General features: G+C 45.5%; 1 protein-coding gene across 3 annotated transcripts in view; it reads left to right on the top strand.

Moving 5' to 3' along the window:
* The window catches only part of LOC146857046 (histamine N-methyltransferase-like), a 383,299-nt gene that overhangs the window by 29,579 nt on the left and 337,508 nt on the right, over positions 1-16,212 (top strand). Inside the window, exon 1 of one of the 3 annotated variants that reach the window (XM_085647544.1) lies at positions 603-819. The exons of 1 other annotated variant lie outside the window; for it this stretch is intronic. The gene's annotated coding sequence lies outside the window, so the exon portion shown is untranslated. Of the gene's footprint in view, positions 1-602; positions 820-16,212 lie in introns of those variants that run through there. One more of the 3 variants, XM_085647542.1, reaches the window with a different exon arrangement.

The following is a 16,212-nucleotide window of genomic DNA, read 5'->3' on the forward strand; positions in this document are numbered from 1 at the left end:
AACAGAAACCGGCCCTGGAAAACTGCTCAGCCGGCCCCCCTGGGAGGGGAGGGAGGTGCGGCGAGATGTTTGCTAGAGCCGGTTTCGGACGATTTTGTTACAGGGGGCCGAAATTGCTGTCCTCCTGTAACAAAAACGGCCCCCCACCAGGGGCTGAAAATCAGTCCCCACCCAGGAAACCCCTGGTACCCGCTACAAACAGTCCAGCCCTGGGTAAAAGGGTCACTTGTGACATTTTCATTCTCAAGGCCGTTCCAGCCAATGCACGAGCATAGGGTAGTGAACCACATAACCAACCCTGCCTTCCTAATGTGAATTCCTGCCAGGCCAATCCTTAACATGCAAAGAATCTTCGCTACCTCTCTCAACGGGTAGATATAACGCACAGCTACATAACTGCACATGAAAAAAATTGGATTTCAACGGTTTAGCTAGAATTACAGCTGTTAGTTGGCAGCACAAAACAGAACTCCGTGCCAAACATTCACTGTGGAATTGGGAAAATTAATGTTTAATAATCGACTACTGTCTGGTAACTCATTTCTGCTAGAGACAAAACCACACCTTCTGTCCCGAAATGCCGTTCGGTGTGGGTGGAGCTGTTGAAAGTTTGACTTGGCAGGTTCGTCTAGTGTTTTCCAAGTTCCAGATATAAGCAGCTCTCACCCTGAGACTTCAAATCGAGTCCTCGAGATCGATATTACCTAAGTGAAAACGCTTTATCATTTCTGAATAACATCTCCAGAATTGTAATCTTTTTCTGCGAACATTGCTTGCTGCAGCCTTAACGGAAATTATCATAGTGGAGTCAGGAGTTAGGTAAGTCTCCCACTGTTTATTTAACACATGTGACTATTTTCTTTGCTGTACATTTGGGTAAACACATACTAGGTATTAGCTACAAATTCGTATAGTTGTATCTACGTTCGTTTATAAAACCGATATATATTTATTTAACATGCAGATTTACATACTGGATTTAAAATAACTAGTTAATTTCAGACTTTGCAAGGCTATCCCTGTTTGTGACTTTTCTTTCCTATTTTGAATCAGTACAAATATTGTAAATATAGAGTGTGTCATTCGTAAATTCTACTATCCATGATTTGTGGATTATCCAACAGTAGAGAGTGGTTAGGAATGCGTGTTTTTCATTATCTGCTGTACCCACAGTGGATATTTGAACGTAAATAAGCTACTGATCATGTTTACATACTCATTTGTTCAGTTCAAATTAACCAGCAAATTACGACAACCAACATACGCCAATTATTTACATAACACAACTCAAAAATTCCTCTGTGATGGTACGTTTTTCAGGGGTCATTAGGTAATTTGAGCCTTTTACCCCCGTGTAAAGCAGGTGAGAGAGAGATATCCATCTGCTGGCTCAATTTCAAAATGTGGAAACCAGATAACCGAGAATTAGTACCTCCTTCCCTGCTTTTTCAAAGTGTGTGATCCTCAGCAAACATTTTATTTCACAGAGCTTATTTTTTCTTTATTTTCCCACATAAGTGTACATTTAAATACTTGATTTCCGAATATGCACTTTACAAGCCCCTTTAATGTTTGATTTATTAGACTGTAATCGTGTTCCATCTTTAATAACAATCTCTGCTTTGTTTAGGGTTTACATGTGTGCTGGCTTGCCTCTTAGGTCACTAATGGCATTGTCGTTGAGGAGAAAGAAATTGCTGTTTCTAGGTTCAAAGTCATTAAAGTTTCTAGGTCTGATGTGCTAAGGAAAAATACAGGGTTTTTTACACGATACACATAGGAAATGTTTTCATGGCTTGGATCGTATAGCCAATCAAGAGCCTCGACCTAATTTGCTGTTGCATCCACCTCTATTTGCAGCGTATGGTTAGTACATGGAGCAGCCAGTCATTTGATAAAATGAGTTATAAAAAGTGACAACTGGAGATGTGGAGCCTTGTCTACACACACAGTTTTGACAGCTCTGCCATCAAGACTATTCGCAACAGACATGAAGAGTGTGTGCAGGGAAAATACATTTAAAACATGTTATCCCAGGGCAAGGAGTCCTGGCTATTGTGTTGAACATGAAGATAGTCATGATTTCCCTGTGAGAACTACCAGGCCAGTTGGGACGGGCGTGGGTCAAGCTTCTGGAAGGGGTTTTTGGGAGTGACACTCCGCAAATGCATTCTTGGCTTGTGGTTGGGTCTGGGTGCCCTGGGTCGTGTTTGTGACGTCTGTGGTCATAGAAGTGTTCATTGAAGGGGTGCAAATGTGCTACATTCTGGAAATAACAAATAATGGCAGTAGTAGGCTTAGAAAGCAGTACCAGCCTCATGTTTCCTCACATACACTAGCAACCAGACACCAAGAGGTGATAAGATGTATGCTGACAAAGTCTAACCACTTGCAATAGCTTGGGATAGCATTTCAACCCATCATGTTTCACCCAGTGTGCTACTATAAACAGAGGCCCACACAATGCAAATCTCTTCTGACCCTGTTCATCATTGAAAGTGTCCTCCCTGAACCTTGGACATCTCATCTTTCCACCCTGCAGCTCTCTTCTTTTTACAGTTGGGATATTTGAGATTTACTGCCCCAAATCTCTCTGGCTAAGGTACACCCCTGTCAAGGACACTCCAATAGCACTTTATATTGAAATTACGGAATGAAATGTAGTTTTCCAAGGCTTACTCATGTTGTTGCCACATTTTGTAGAAGGATTTTTATGTTGCATATCAATTTTCCCTCTGTATGCTGTAATAATCATTCCGAAACAATTCACACAGCTCTAAAATACATTTTATTTTATATATTTATGTGTTTGCTGTTTCCAGATTGTCTCGAAATAGAAAAAAAAAGGTTTTTATTCCTTTTTGCAATTCTCTATAGGTTTCTCCTGTGATTCTGGATTGACAAGTGTTCATGGAGAAGACCCATCTGGCCTATGCTAATGTTGGCTCATGCTCCCTCTCTTGCTGAATGACTTTCTCCCACCCCTCAGTATTTTTGCACTTTGCACAGTACCTTTTGTCCACTGCTATGGTTAGGTTGCACTCAGCAAGGATCACTAAGTGAGGTTGACAGTGTCCTAATATGGGCTAACAAATGTGCCTGCAGTCCTCGACTTGTGCTTCTCTGCACACTGATCCAGGAAAGCAGGGCATGTACCAGTTGAAGAGGAGGTGGCGCCAGAGTTGCATTGTTCACGATGTAGTGGATCGTACCACTTGGGATCTTCCTCAGGCACAATCAAAAACCTCACCATCTAAACAACCCTGTTTCTTAGTGATGAGTACTTCAGACTGGTTGAAGTTCTTTCCGTTGGAGTGGCATTTCCTTTAATACTTTATGTGTTTAATAGTAAACTGCAGGATGAGGTCAGAATTGTCTAGTGCCCTGATGTTTCTTGGCGCTGAGTTAATTCAATCAATCAGGGATTTATAGGTCTCACTACTCCCCGGTGAGGGTCTCAAGGCACTTGAGGAGGGGTTTTTCAGGCAACTCCGGTCATTCGAAAAGCCATGTCTTGAGGCTCTTCCTGAATGCTTGCAATGTGGGGCTTCATCTGATGCTGAGGGGGCATTTGTTCCTGGTCTGGGCCTCGATGTAGGAGAAGGATCTGGCTCCTGTTCTGGCTCTGTGGATGTGGGGGATTTCGGCCAAGGCCTGGTCAGTGGAGTGGAGGTTTCTCATCTCCATTGAGGTATTGGGGTCTGGTGTTGTGGAGGTCTTTGTAGGTGTGTGTGAGCAGCTTGAAGGTCACTCTTTTATCGACGGGGAGCCAGGGGAGGTATTGTAGGTGCCGGGTGATGTGGTCTTGTCATGGGATGCCGAGAAGTCTGGCTGCGGCTTTCTAGACGGTTGGGAGTTTGTGAAGTAGAGATTTGTTGATTCTGGCATAGAGGGCGTTCCAGTAGTCCAGCCTGCTGGTTATGAGTGCGTGAGTGACGGTTTTCCTGGAATCAGGGGGAACCATTTGAAGGTCTTGTGGAGTATGCAGAGGGTGTTGAAGCATGTGAAGATACAGCGTTGATCTGTCTGTTCATGGTGAGGGGGAGTTCAGTATGAAACCAAGGTTGCAAGCATGGTCCGCGGGAGTGGGGGGGCTGCCGAGGGTGTGGGGCCACCAGGTGTTCTCCCACACAGAAGGGGTGGATCAGAGGATGAGGACTTCCATTTTTTCTGAGCAGAGCTTCAGGCAGCTGCTGCACATTCCAGGTTGTGACGTCCTTCATTCCTTCCTGGAAGTTGTGCCTGGTGATGTTGAGTTCCTTGATGAGAGAGAGGATGTGCTGGGTGTTGTCGGTGTAGGATACTATGCTGAGTCCGTATTTTCTGACGATGGTTGCAAGGGGGGCCATGTAGATATTAAAGAGTGTGGGGCTCAGGGAGCATCTTTGGGGTACTCCTCATCTGATCTCTGTGGGTTTGGAGAGGAAGGGCGGGAGTCTGATTCTTTGAGTTTGGCCGGCTAGGAAGGAGCAGATACAGTCTAGGGCAGTTCCCTGTATACCTGTGTCGTGGAGTCTGGTGGCTAGTGTGCAGTGGGAGACAGTGTCAAAGGCTGCTGAGAGGTTTAGTAGAATGAGGGCTGCAGTATGGCCTTGGTCGAGGAGTGTGCAGATGTCATCCATGGCAGCTTGGAGGGCGGTCTCTGTGCTGTGGTTACTGCGGAAGTCGGATTGGGATGTGTCAAGGATGTCATTGTATTCCATGAAGTTTGTCAGTTGGATGCTGACGCTCTTCTCTGTGACTTTGGAGGCGAAGGGGAGGATGGAGATTGCAAAAAAACGGGAGAGAGAGGGTCCACAGGAAAAGTTTAACGACCTCCACAGACACTTTCCCAACCAACTCTCGCAACAGAACAATGGCGGACAATCAACTGCACCCTTGAAACAGGCACATTCCCTGACAACTGGAAACATGCACAAGTCAAACCCCTCCTCAAGAAGCCCTCCGCAGACCTGACAGACCTCAAGAACTACAGCCCAATCTCCATCCTCTGAAAACACAATAAATTGTCTCGAGGTCTGTATTATTACTAGGTGCCTACAGGCATCCTGCACTACTCATAAGTACCTAAGCTCAACTAAATATAAAATGCCATATGGGCAACCCTTATAGGGAAACGGAGTCCCATCACTCACCCACGGGTGATGTGCTTCATCATTTGGGTTCTCCTCCCGGCTGTAACTCCTAGTACAGCCGAGGGCTACAGCCCACGCACTGTGAGGGATGAGCACAGGGATGTTTTATTGGAATGATCTCATAGGATAAACTAGAATCCACGATATGATGAGCTGTGGGCTATTATTAGGTGACAGACACAGTGCAAAAAAACAAAAATTAGTGAAGTTAAAACTGGCTACTCAGAGAAAAATGTGTTTATTGTATATATCTTAGTGTCAGGGTTAAAACCAGTGCTAAGGCAGTTGTGAAAAAATAAACTGCTACTGTCTAGTTTTAGAGGGTAGGTCGGTCTACATGTTTCAGCTATCTGTGACCAAAAAGTGTCTAGCCTTCCTCAGGACCTAAAAAGTATAAGCTACTGCGTCAAAGAATACAACAAAAATGTTCAGTGTGAAAATATGTAAATGAAAAAATAGAAAGATGTAACTTATCGCACCAATTATATTATTCCAAAGTTTGTCTGCAAACCTGTGTAGAAAACAGACAAAACAATAGATGAAAAAAGGGTACTGGTGAAGCAGTGTTCAAAGTAATAAAGAGCTAGTAATAAAGACTCAGTCTCTTATACAAATGCTTTGCGTTATATTGTAAAAAAAAATTGAAAGGACTCACCCGAAATGTACGGGTAAGAAACCTCACCTCACATGGCCACTGCTCAGGACGTGAGGCACTGCACTATAAGGCGTTTGTCTATGAGTATGTGTGATGACACTCCTCAAAGGCACAGGGTGAGCGTCTCCGTCTTCCACAGCCACATGTGGGATATAGTCATTGGATTTAAACCAGTAGTATGCATACTGCGCCTGCACACATAGGTAATACACATAGAAGTCTGGAGCAGTGAACCCTCCCTTCTCATAAGTCAGCGTTAAAGTAAGCCAGCTAATTATAGGTTGCTTGTTCCCCCATACTAACCTCAATAATTGAGTTTGTACTGTTTAAAAAAATGTTTTGTCAGTGGGATTTGAATATTGCAAAAAAGATTTAGATACTTAGGTAGGATGACCATCTTTATTACAGCTATGCGATCTACCAAGGACAACGGCAGGCGGGCCCACCGGTCAACCTGCTGCACTAAGGTGTTATAAGCCTGACTATAATTCACCCTGACCACCACCTCAGGGTCTCGATGCACCCATACCCCGAGGTACTTGACCGGTTCTTCCGACCATACCAGTGGGTACTCCATTTGGGGTGGGGCCGTAGCTAGCGTTAGAGGGATAATGACAGATTTCGCCCAATTGATTTGTAGCCCTGAAAGGAGGCCACATTTTATATATTCTCTTATAATCTGGGATAGATAACTCTGGGGTTCACGAACAAGAAGGAACATATCGTCCGCATATAGGGAAATCCCGACCGGCCGTTGATTAAAATTTAGGGCAGCATCCCTATGCCTCTGTCTTATTTTACACGCTAAAGGCTCTAATACAAGTGCAAAAAGAAGGGGGGACAGAGGACAGCCCTGTCTGGTACCGCGTTCTATCTGAAATGGTTCTGATGTGAGGCCGCCCAATCGAACTCTCGCTGAGGCGTCAGTGTAGAGAACCTGTATCCAGCGAGTCAAAATGAAGGGAAATCCCATTCTGTGTAAAATATATATCATATATTTCCACTCTATAGAGTCGAACTCTTTTGCAGCGTCCAACAGAACTGCCACAGCCGACAAGTCAGGGTTAAGTACGTGGAACATGGCAAAGATGGTGCACAAGTTGTGGGAAGTAGAGCGTTCCGGAATAAACCGAGATTTATCTGGGAGCACCAAGAGTGGCATCAAAGGCTGTATTTTGGTGGCCAGAATTTTTGCTAAAATGTTTGCATCCAAATTAATAAGTGAGAGTGGACGATATGAGTAACAGTGTATGGGAGACTTATCTTTCTTCAGGAGAGTGATAATGAGGGCCTGGCGCAAGGAAGGAGGGAGAATCCCTGATTCATGAGCTTCCGCATACATCTCTAGTAAGTGTGGTATGAGGACGTCCGCATAGGCCTTATAAAACTCCGCCGTCAGGCCATCTGGCCGTGGAGTTTTATTGTTGGAAAGAGAGAGAATGGCTTCTCTGACATCGGCCTCATCAATGGGCTGACTTAGGTATTCTCTGTGGGCATCGGTGAGCCATGCACAGGCCGCGTCTTCTAGGTAGTCATTCATAGCTGCATCATCCATGCCGCCACGTGTGGCATAGATACCTGAATAAAACCTCTGGAATTGTTCCAGTATAGCATGAGGTGTGTAGTGTGCCGTACCATTACAGTCAATAATGTGGTCAATTGGGTGATTGTCAATTCTAGAGCAAAATTTTCCAGCTAGATTTCTACCCGGCCTCCCCCTTCCCCGTAGGCTCGGGCCACATGTCGTTTAGATAGATACCTCACTTACGTATCTGCTAATGCCCTATATTCCTCCAGTTGTTCGTGGATTTGCGCCAATATAGCCGCGGTCAGAGCTCACTGGTATTGTTTCTCAAGCTCCCCTAGTCTTCTCTCTGTCTTGGACAACTGGCCTCTAAGGTCCTTAAGAATCCCCGCTGAGGTACTTATACACACCCCTCTGATCATCACCTTGAAGGCTTCCCACAGTCACCTGACTGTCCACAGAGCTCACATTCAAGTCAAAATATTGTACAATAGCCTTTCTAACAGTTTCATTATAAATCGGATCTAACAAAGCCTCTGCCCTAAATTGGTGGTGGTGCGGGTTAGTGGGAATGTGTATATCAAGGACAACAGGGTTGTGGTCGGATAATGTACGCGGGAGCGTGTAGAGATTTTCCACCCACCCATTGGCCTGATCCTTCAGCAGCCAGTAGTCTAACCGCGACTAGCTGTTAAACGCAGGAGTTATGTGTGTACCCTCCCGCACTCCCTCATTACGTAATCGCCACACGTCCACCAGCCCCATTTCTGCCATGGCGTCCCTTACACATTGTGCCACTTTTTGAGTTTGCACACCTGCTGGATTAGATTTATCCACTAAAGGATCGAGATGGGTATTCAGGTCACCTCCCCAAAGGATCGCCGACTCAGGCCAAGTGCGCAACATATTAAGCATGTGCAGAAAAAAGGCGCTGTATCATATACAACAGGACCATACATGTTCACCACTGTCACCAGCGCCATTCCCAACTTTCCTTGCACCATTGCCCATTGGCCCTCTGTATCTACGCAGTTATGTATGGGTTGGAACGGTACTCCTTTTTTAATAAGAATAAGGACACCCCTTGAGTAGGTAGAATATGATGAGGCCAACCGATAGGCTGCCCATCTGCACGCCACCTTGTCCTCTGTGTATTTGCTCAGGTGAGTCTCCTGTAATAGAGCGATCTTCACAGCGTGTCTATCCAGCTGTGCTAATACTTGTCTAATCTTCTTTGGGGTATTTAATCCCCGGACATTCCAAGTTATACATTTATACATTTCCGTGGTTATCTGTAGTGAGAAGCAAGGCGACTGATATGGCGTGGTATTATACAGAGCATGCACATATATCTACATACAATACAGGTATCATTGCAATTCCAATCAAGGTACCTCCAATATAGTAAACCAATCCCGCCCAGCCCACCCCCCACCCATTTCAGCAACCCCAATTTGCCAAAGACAAGACCCTCATGGAAAAACCAACCCAACAACAACAACATCCTATCCCATGTCAAGTGGGGAATGCCCATTGTGGGGGGTCGCAGCGGCGAAGTCCACTCCCAGATCTAGGTGGGAGGGGGCCGCCGATAATCTATTTTACCCTCCTATCCATAGCCAATCCACGGATCCTTGTTAAGGAATATGGTGCAGGGTATCAAACAGATTTATAAACCTTTAGTCACAACAACACACTATTAGGTATATCCCAATCCATCAACCACATGACTGAAGAAGCCTGTACTGCCCCATCTGGTAACATTTATATACTAGCAGTCATAGCCACAGTAGTACACTAAATATCGGAGGGGTGTCTCACTCCGGGTAGGTCGTGTGAAGCCTGTATATACTGTAAACGTAACCATAGAAACATGTAGCGTGACTCTGGGCACTATCCTTCACGCACAAATATAAGCATCCAATATGCATTCAGTGGGCTCAAGGCCCCTTACTACTCAGTCATCAACATACGATGTGTGGGCCGGAGAACTACGCTGCCGGCGCAGGGATCTAGCGTAGTCCATGGCCTGCTTAGGGTTGGCGAAGATCTTGGCGTCATCTGTCCCTCCTATTCACAGTCGCGCTGGATAGAGCATCGCGTAAGGGATCTGTTCTTTCATTAGTAGTTTCTTCACATTTTGGAATTCCTTCCGTGCCGCCAGTACTGTCGCCGTAAAGTCTGGATAGAATGAGAGAACGTTACCCTGATAGTTAATCGTGCCTTTTTGACGTGTGATGCGCAGCACAGTATCACGGTCTCTAAAATTTAACAGCCTGGCAATGATTGGTCGTGGAGGAGCGCCAGGAGGAGGGTGCGCCGCCAGGGATCGATGAGCCTGCTCTACAGCGAACATTTGAGAGGTTCTCCGTGCCACATACGTCCCGCAGCAGTGTCTCCATGTAGTCTTCTAACCGCCCCACATTGGTGGATTCTGAAATGCCCAAAACGCGTACGTTATTGCGCAGGGATCGTGCTTCTATATCCTCCTTCTTCGCCTGGATAACAGCAAGCAGTTTCGTGATGTCGGACATTTTCGTGGCAACATGCTGCAGTCCATCTTCAGCGTCAGAAATGCGCTGCTCGGCTTCTCCAAGTCGCACCACCTGCCTATCAAATTTTGCTGAAAAATGGTCCATTCTCCATTAAAGGCTTCGATCTTGCCATCTATGGCCTGAAAGCTGGCCTGGATGGCAGACAGCGATTTTTCGAGTGCTGTGGGGGCCTGGGATGTCGCATGTAGCTCAGAGTCCGACGCCGCATTATGGGTGGACTTCCCACCTTTCCGCAATACAAACGTGTTTTTTTTCCGGTTTCCCCATCGTGTATACCCCAGCTGGGAGGCCCTGCGCAGGTAGAACACAATGCCGCAAAATTCATGGCGGCGGATGCGCACTTCAAACACAAACCAGAAGACTATTGTCTGCGTTGCCAGAGAGCAGCACCAAACACCACAAAAATGTGCACCCCCGTATCTTACTCCTCAGGGGACCGGTATGTTCAGCATCTGAATGCAGGCTGGGTAGATGTTGGGCCCAGGAGATGTACTGCTATGATAAGAAGCACTCGTGGCGTGTAGCGTTTCCGCAGCAACGCAGGGCGGCAACCAGTGTCTCCTAGAATGTCCACTTCAGTTATAATGCCGAGAGTCCCCACCACAGTGGTCCAGCCCTTAAATTATCAAGGGGGCACATGTTCAAGAGGCTGTGCAGAGTGAAGAGCAACCAACCCTTCCAACACTAATGTGGTGTGCCCCAGATCCTGCCGTGGTACAGGTTAGACACAGCTTGGTCCCCTCTGCTGTGGGGTAGCACTCCGTGCTTTTTTTTCGTTTTGCTTCTGTTCACCATGCAGTCTGGTATATGTGCCTTTCCTGTTTTCCTCTTATAATGGGACCATAGAGGCTCCCAGCAGTGTCTATGCAGTACAGTGCACTTAATATGAGGCATATGCTCGCCCCGAGATCAGAGAGCAGGGGTTACACCGGGGGGGGGGGGGGGGGGGGGGTCCCGTCAACACTGCCTTCCCGCCCGGGTGAGCTCCACAGGCGGCGTGTTTGTCTCCGTCCCCGTCAAAACCTACCCTCCGACCGGCATCAAACAGCACAACGCACTCCTCGGACGCTGTTAGGGCGCGCATAAGATGCGTTTGTCACGCTCATGTAGCCGCCATTTTCTCGGGTCCGAGGCACGTCGTTATTAATACCTCATCCTCTGAAGCCTTGATTCCGGGGACAAACCACCTCTCAATCGCCCTCAGTTCCCGCAGCAATTCTTCATGAGATAACGCAGTAAATGGCCCTGTAGAGGCAGGATTCTTGCAGGATTTTGATCAGCGGCCGGCAGAGCAACGCTACTGTGCGGCCATCATGCCGAACGCCAGGCTACGCCCCTTGAAATGATATAATTGGTGCGATAAGTTATATCTTTCTATTTTTTCATTTACATATTTTCACAGTGAACATTTTTGTTGCATTCTTTCACGCAGTAGCTTATACTTTTCAGGTCCTGAGGAAGGCTAGACACTGTTATAGATCACAGATATCTGAAACATGTAGACCGACCTACCCTCTAAAACTAGACAGTAGCAGTTTATTTTTTCAAAACAGCCTAAGCACTGGTTTTAACCCTGATACTAAGTGATACACAATAAACACATTTTTCTCTTAGTAGCCAGTTTTAACTTCACTAATTTATGTTTTTTTGCACTGTGTCCGTCACCTAATAATAACCCACAGCTCATAATATTGTGGATTTTAGTATATCCTATGAGATCATTCCAATAAAACATCCCTGTGCTCCTCCCTCACAGTGAGGGGGTTGTAGCCCTCGACTGTGCTAGGAGTTATAGCCGGGAGGAGAACCCAAATGATGAAGCATGTCTCCCGTGCGTGAGTGATGGGACTACGTTTCCCTATAAGGGTTGCCCATATAGCATTTTATATTTAATTGAGCTTAGGTACTTATGAGTAGTGCAGGATGCCAGCAGGCTCCTAGTAATAATACAGACCTTGAGACAATGTATTGTGTTTTCAGAGGATGGAGATTGGCCTGTAGTTCTTGAGGTCTGTCAGGTCTGCGGAGGGCTTCTTGAGGAGGGGTTTGACTTCTGCATGTTTCCAGTTGTCGGGGAATGTGCCTGTTTCAAGGGTGCAGTTGATTGTCCGCCGTTGTTCTGGTGTGATGGCAGGTGTGGCCCTGTGGAAGATGAGTGGCTCGCAGGAGTCCATTGGTGCTCTAGAGTGTATGCTCCTCATGGTCTTTGTGGTGTCTTCTGTGGTGACAGGGGACCATGCGAGGATGGTCTTCTGAGTGGAGTTGCAGGTGGAAGGTGTAGGGTCGGTGCCTTGGTTCTGTTTATCGAAGTTGTCATAGAGAGTCCTGATCTTGTAGCGGAAGAAGGAGCCAAGTTTGTTGCAGATGGCCTGGGAGGGAGGGACATCAGAGGTTTGACTGGGGGGTGTGGTGAATTATTGTATGATTTTGAAGAGTTCCTTGGAGTTGCAGGAGTTGGAGAGGATTCTGGCCTGGATAAAGTTCCTCTTTGTAGATCTGATGAGTTTGTGGTGTGCTGTAGTGACGTTCCTATGGGAAGTGCGTGCTTCTGGGGTTTTGCTGTTCCTCCGCACTTTCTCGAGTCTTCTGCGCGTGCGCTTGGATTCTCAGAGGTCTGTGGAGAACCAGGTGGCTTTCGTGGTGTGTTGCCTGTCGGAGTTCTGGAGAGGTGCGAGCATGTTGGCACAGTTGGCGAATCATTTGTGGAGTTCTTTGGCTAAAGAGTTGGCATCGGTCATGGTGGGTGGAGGAGTGTGGCTGAGGGTGGAGGCAAGGTGTTCTTTGGTGATTTTGGTCCAGTTTCTCTGCTGGTGCGTGCCGTTGGTTTGTGTGCGGTGGGTTTTGAGAAGGAGAAGTGAACACAGTCGTAGTCCATCCAGGGGAGTTGCGTGGTGTGGCCGAAGCGAAAGTTGATTCCTCTGGTGAAGATGGGGTTTAGAGTGTGTCCCGCCTTGTGAGTGGGGGTGGTGGCAAGTTGCTTTAGTCCGAGGTTGGCGAGGTTGTCTAGGAGGGTGGCGGAGCTGGGGTCGCTGAAGTTGTGAAGGTGGAAATCAGTACGTAGTCCATGGAGGTGAGGGCGTGGGGTGTGTTGGTGTTAGTGTACGGGGTGCACGGTCTGGGAGGTCTGTAGGCGAGAGTTCTGCATAGAGTTGTTCTGGGAAGCAGAAGATATACAGTATCCCTTTTCCCTAGCACTCAAATTCCAGATATATATTTCTCGTTCAAGCTTATTGGCCACTTCAGGGCTGCCAACCCAGATCCTGTGCAGAGCAATGCAGGCTCTTCCCTGCATTGCAGCAGATCCCTTCAGTTCATCTTGCCCCAGCATCTTTACAGCCCCTCTCCTCAGCAGTGACTGCCTCATGCAAGATCACCTCCAATTTCCCTCCTGAACAATTGGTCTCTCTCCTTCAAAGCAGGATCAATGCAGTCTGTCCTGGCAGGTTCTCAGAACTCTGCATGTTTCTGATCCCTACCTGGTAAGGAAGGTTAGCTGTAGTTACCCAATACCTGGAGTACAGTGAGTTTCTCGGCTGCCACTGGTGTGGAGGCCCCTGATGTTAGAAGAGACATCTTGGCATGCATTTGCTTTAAACTTGCTGTCCCATCTTTATATCAATGTTGCACACAGCATTTGTGTTTTCTAATAGTACTTTTGTAGGCACGTTTTAGGCAGTTCCTACCTTTTGATTATTCCACTGAGAGTGGTCTAGCCATAGCATTTCTTGTCAGTAGCTAGTAGGAAGGTGGAGTGGAACTATGGGCCAGATGTATCAAGCATTTTTCCCATTTGCAAACGGGCCAATTCACAGAATTGGCCCATTTGCGTACGGGAAAAAGCCTTTTGGGATGTTTCATCCAAAAAAAGGCATTCGCAAAATAGGAAATCGCAAAAATTGTGATTCCCTATTTTGCGTATGCATTTAAGGAATCGCAATTTGCAATTCCTTAAATGAAATGCAGGAAGCTAAAATAAATTGCGACCTTGCAACTTCAAGTTGGTGGTAATATGCGAATTCCATGAAAAATGCACTTTTTTGCATTTTTCAAGGTGCCATGTGGAGTACATTCATGCCCTTAGGGCATGTATGTGTGCCACATGTGCACACATGTATATTCCAGGGGTGCAACAGGGTGTCCATTTCGCACCAATGCACTCTTGAAATTGCATGCACAATTTGCGAGTACTTATTGGGCAGTTACAAATTGTGCATGAAATTCCCATTCATTCCTATGGGCCTCTAGGCCCATAGGGATGAAAGGGAAACCATTCCTTATTTGCGACTCGCAATTTGTGAGTCGCAAATAAGGAATGTGTAGGAAACGCAATTTATTTTGCGAAACCTACGTACATTGCATTTTGCGAGTCCATAATAGCGAATCGGTAATATTTGCTATTATTGGACTTGCAAAAGGCAATTTTGATACATCTTGCCCTATGAGTCTTCTGTCAGCGTGACCCGAAACAAGGTCACAAAAGAAAGAGTGGCTGCCCCTAGTTAACTACTTGTTAACTTGTGGAGGGTAGCCCTACCAGTGAACAATGCCCAAAACACCAATTTGCCAACAGTATAAAAGTAAAAAATAGCTAAGAAAAGCAACATGGTGGGTGGCATAAGTTGTGGCATGTGTTGTATGCGTTGTAAACCATAACTGGTGGATTTCAGTCGTTTTACACATTTGCGCCAGAGCCATACCTCAGTTTTTAACTGTGTATTATCAGCATGAAATCAGTTTATACTCAGTAATGATATTTAGGATCACATTTTCACAGGAAAGACTTTTTTTGGCTTGGTCATAATGTGCTGTTATTTTACTAATCTTCATGTGATTTTCCCCAAAAAGTCTCATCCACCTCAGCTACTTTCAGGAAAGTTTTAAGATGTGCAAGTACCCTAAATGTAGCAGAAAACTAGATCCAAGCACTGGGTGTTTAAGACGTGGTTCCCAGTACCAGAAGTAATCAAAGGTATTGCCTCCATACTTATAATGAGTGACTGTATTCAGTCTAGATCCACAAGCAAACCAAGTAACACAGTTTTTTAATGCAATCGAAATTCGTAGCTTTAGGTGTAATGCAATTCATAAGCAGTTTAGTTTTTTTGTTGCTATTTGTAAAGGAATTCCAAAGTCTTGCAATTGTAAGAGTTTGCAATGTCAAACCAAATGTTTTTTATGTGATTCTTAGGAACAGGGTATAGACCAGGCCATATATGTTGCAGAGCATATAAACTGATTAAGAGAATATTTTGCCTCTCCATTGTATTCTTATTGCCAAGGTCTCTTTCTAAGCAGTACGGAACCTTTTGTAGCAGTTACAAATGAAAGTCAACTGATTAGCACTGTGAGGTTAATGTTGTGCAGGCTTGCACTCCAGAAATGGGACTCTTGAGGGAGGAGAGATGGAGAGAAGACAATGTTTGTGTCCTTGGGAATGAGGCACACACATTTTTGGGTGCTCCTCATAACTGGCATATGAGAATACAGGTGTGTGTAACTTTATAAACTATCTACTTGCCCAAGAGATGGGATGTTTCAGAAATATACCTGCCATGTTACAAAATCTAGTTGTCCCTTTTGATGTCATGCAGCGTGTTGACAATTTATGGCAACGTCCTTATTATATCAGAGCACTGATAATAGTCTCTGCTATTATGCTATGACTCTTATTATATCTAACTTTTGATTATAGCAAGACACATTTTTCCATCTTTTCAGAAATGTACAAGCAGGGGTTGGAAGTAAGACGGAAGTAATATTTCCAGGGTTGGGATGCATGTGAATCTGTACACACCTACACATTTACAGGTTTAAGGGTATTTATCAATTCCTCTCCAGTACTAGAAAAGATTAGAAATGTACTTCTCTAAAGGAAAGAGATCGTGGCATCCTACATTTGTATGAGTAGCTCTACAAAAGCAATTAAATAAAGCAAAGTTAATTAGTAGTTGCTATAAATCTGGTTTTAAATGTAATTACTGCAGATATCTATGTCTGAATTGTCTACTGTACATGTATATCCCCTATATACAGTGACTGGAAAAGTAAGACACCTCCCTCTAAATCATGAGTACTCAAAAACTTTTTCCAAGGAGCCAAACTGTTCATCTCTGGTGTGACCGACAGCCTCATTAATGGCAGCATCGTGGTGGGGCGTGGGAGGTGTATAATGGGAGTAGGGTAAGCAAGACATGTACATCTTCCACACTTGACCAAACTGTGTGATCCTGGCCAATTGTTTTGTTGCACTTTGCTTATTGCATTGTTGTCAGTGTGAGGGAGGAAGGAGACATGAATGTTTCTAAATTCATGTCTGAATACTTTGACTTTAAAAAAAAAACT

The sequence above is a fragment of the Triturus cristatus genome, chromosome 3_2, assembly GCF_964204655.1.
Source record: "Triturus cristatus chromosome 3_2, aTriCri1.1, whole genome shotgun sequence".
NCBI lineage: Eukaryota > Metazoa > Chordata > Amphibia > Caudata > Salamandridae > Triturus > Triturus cristatus.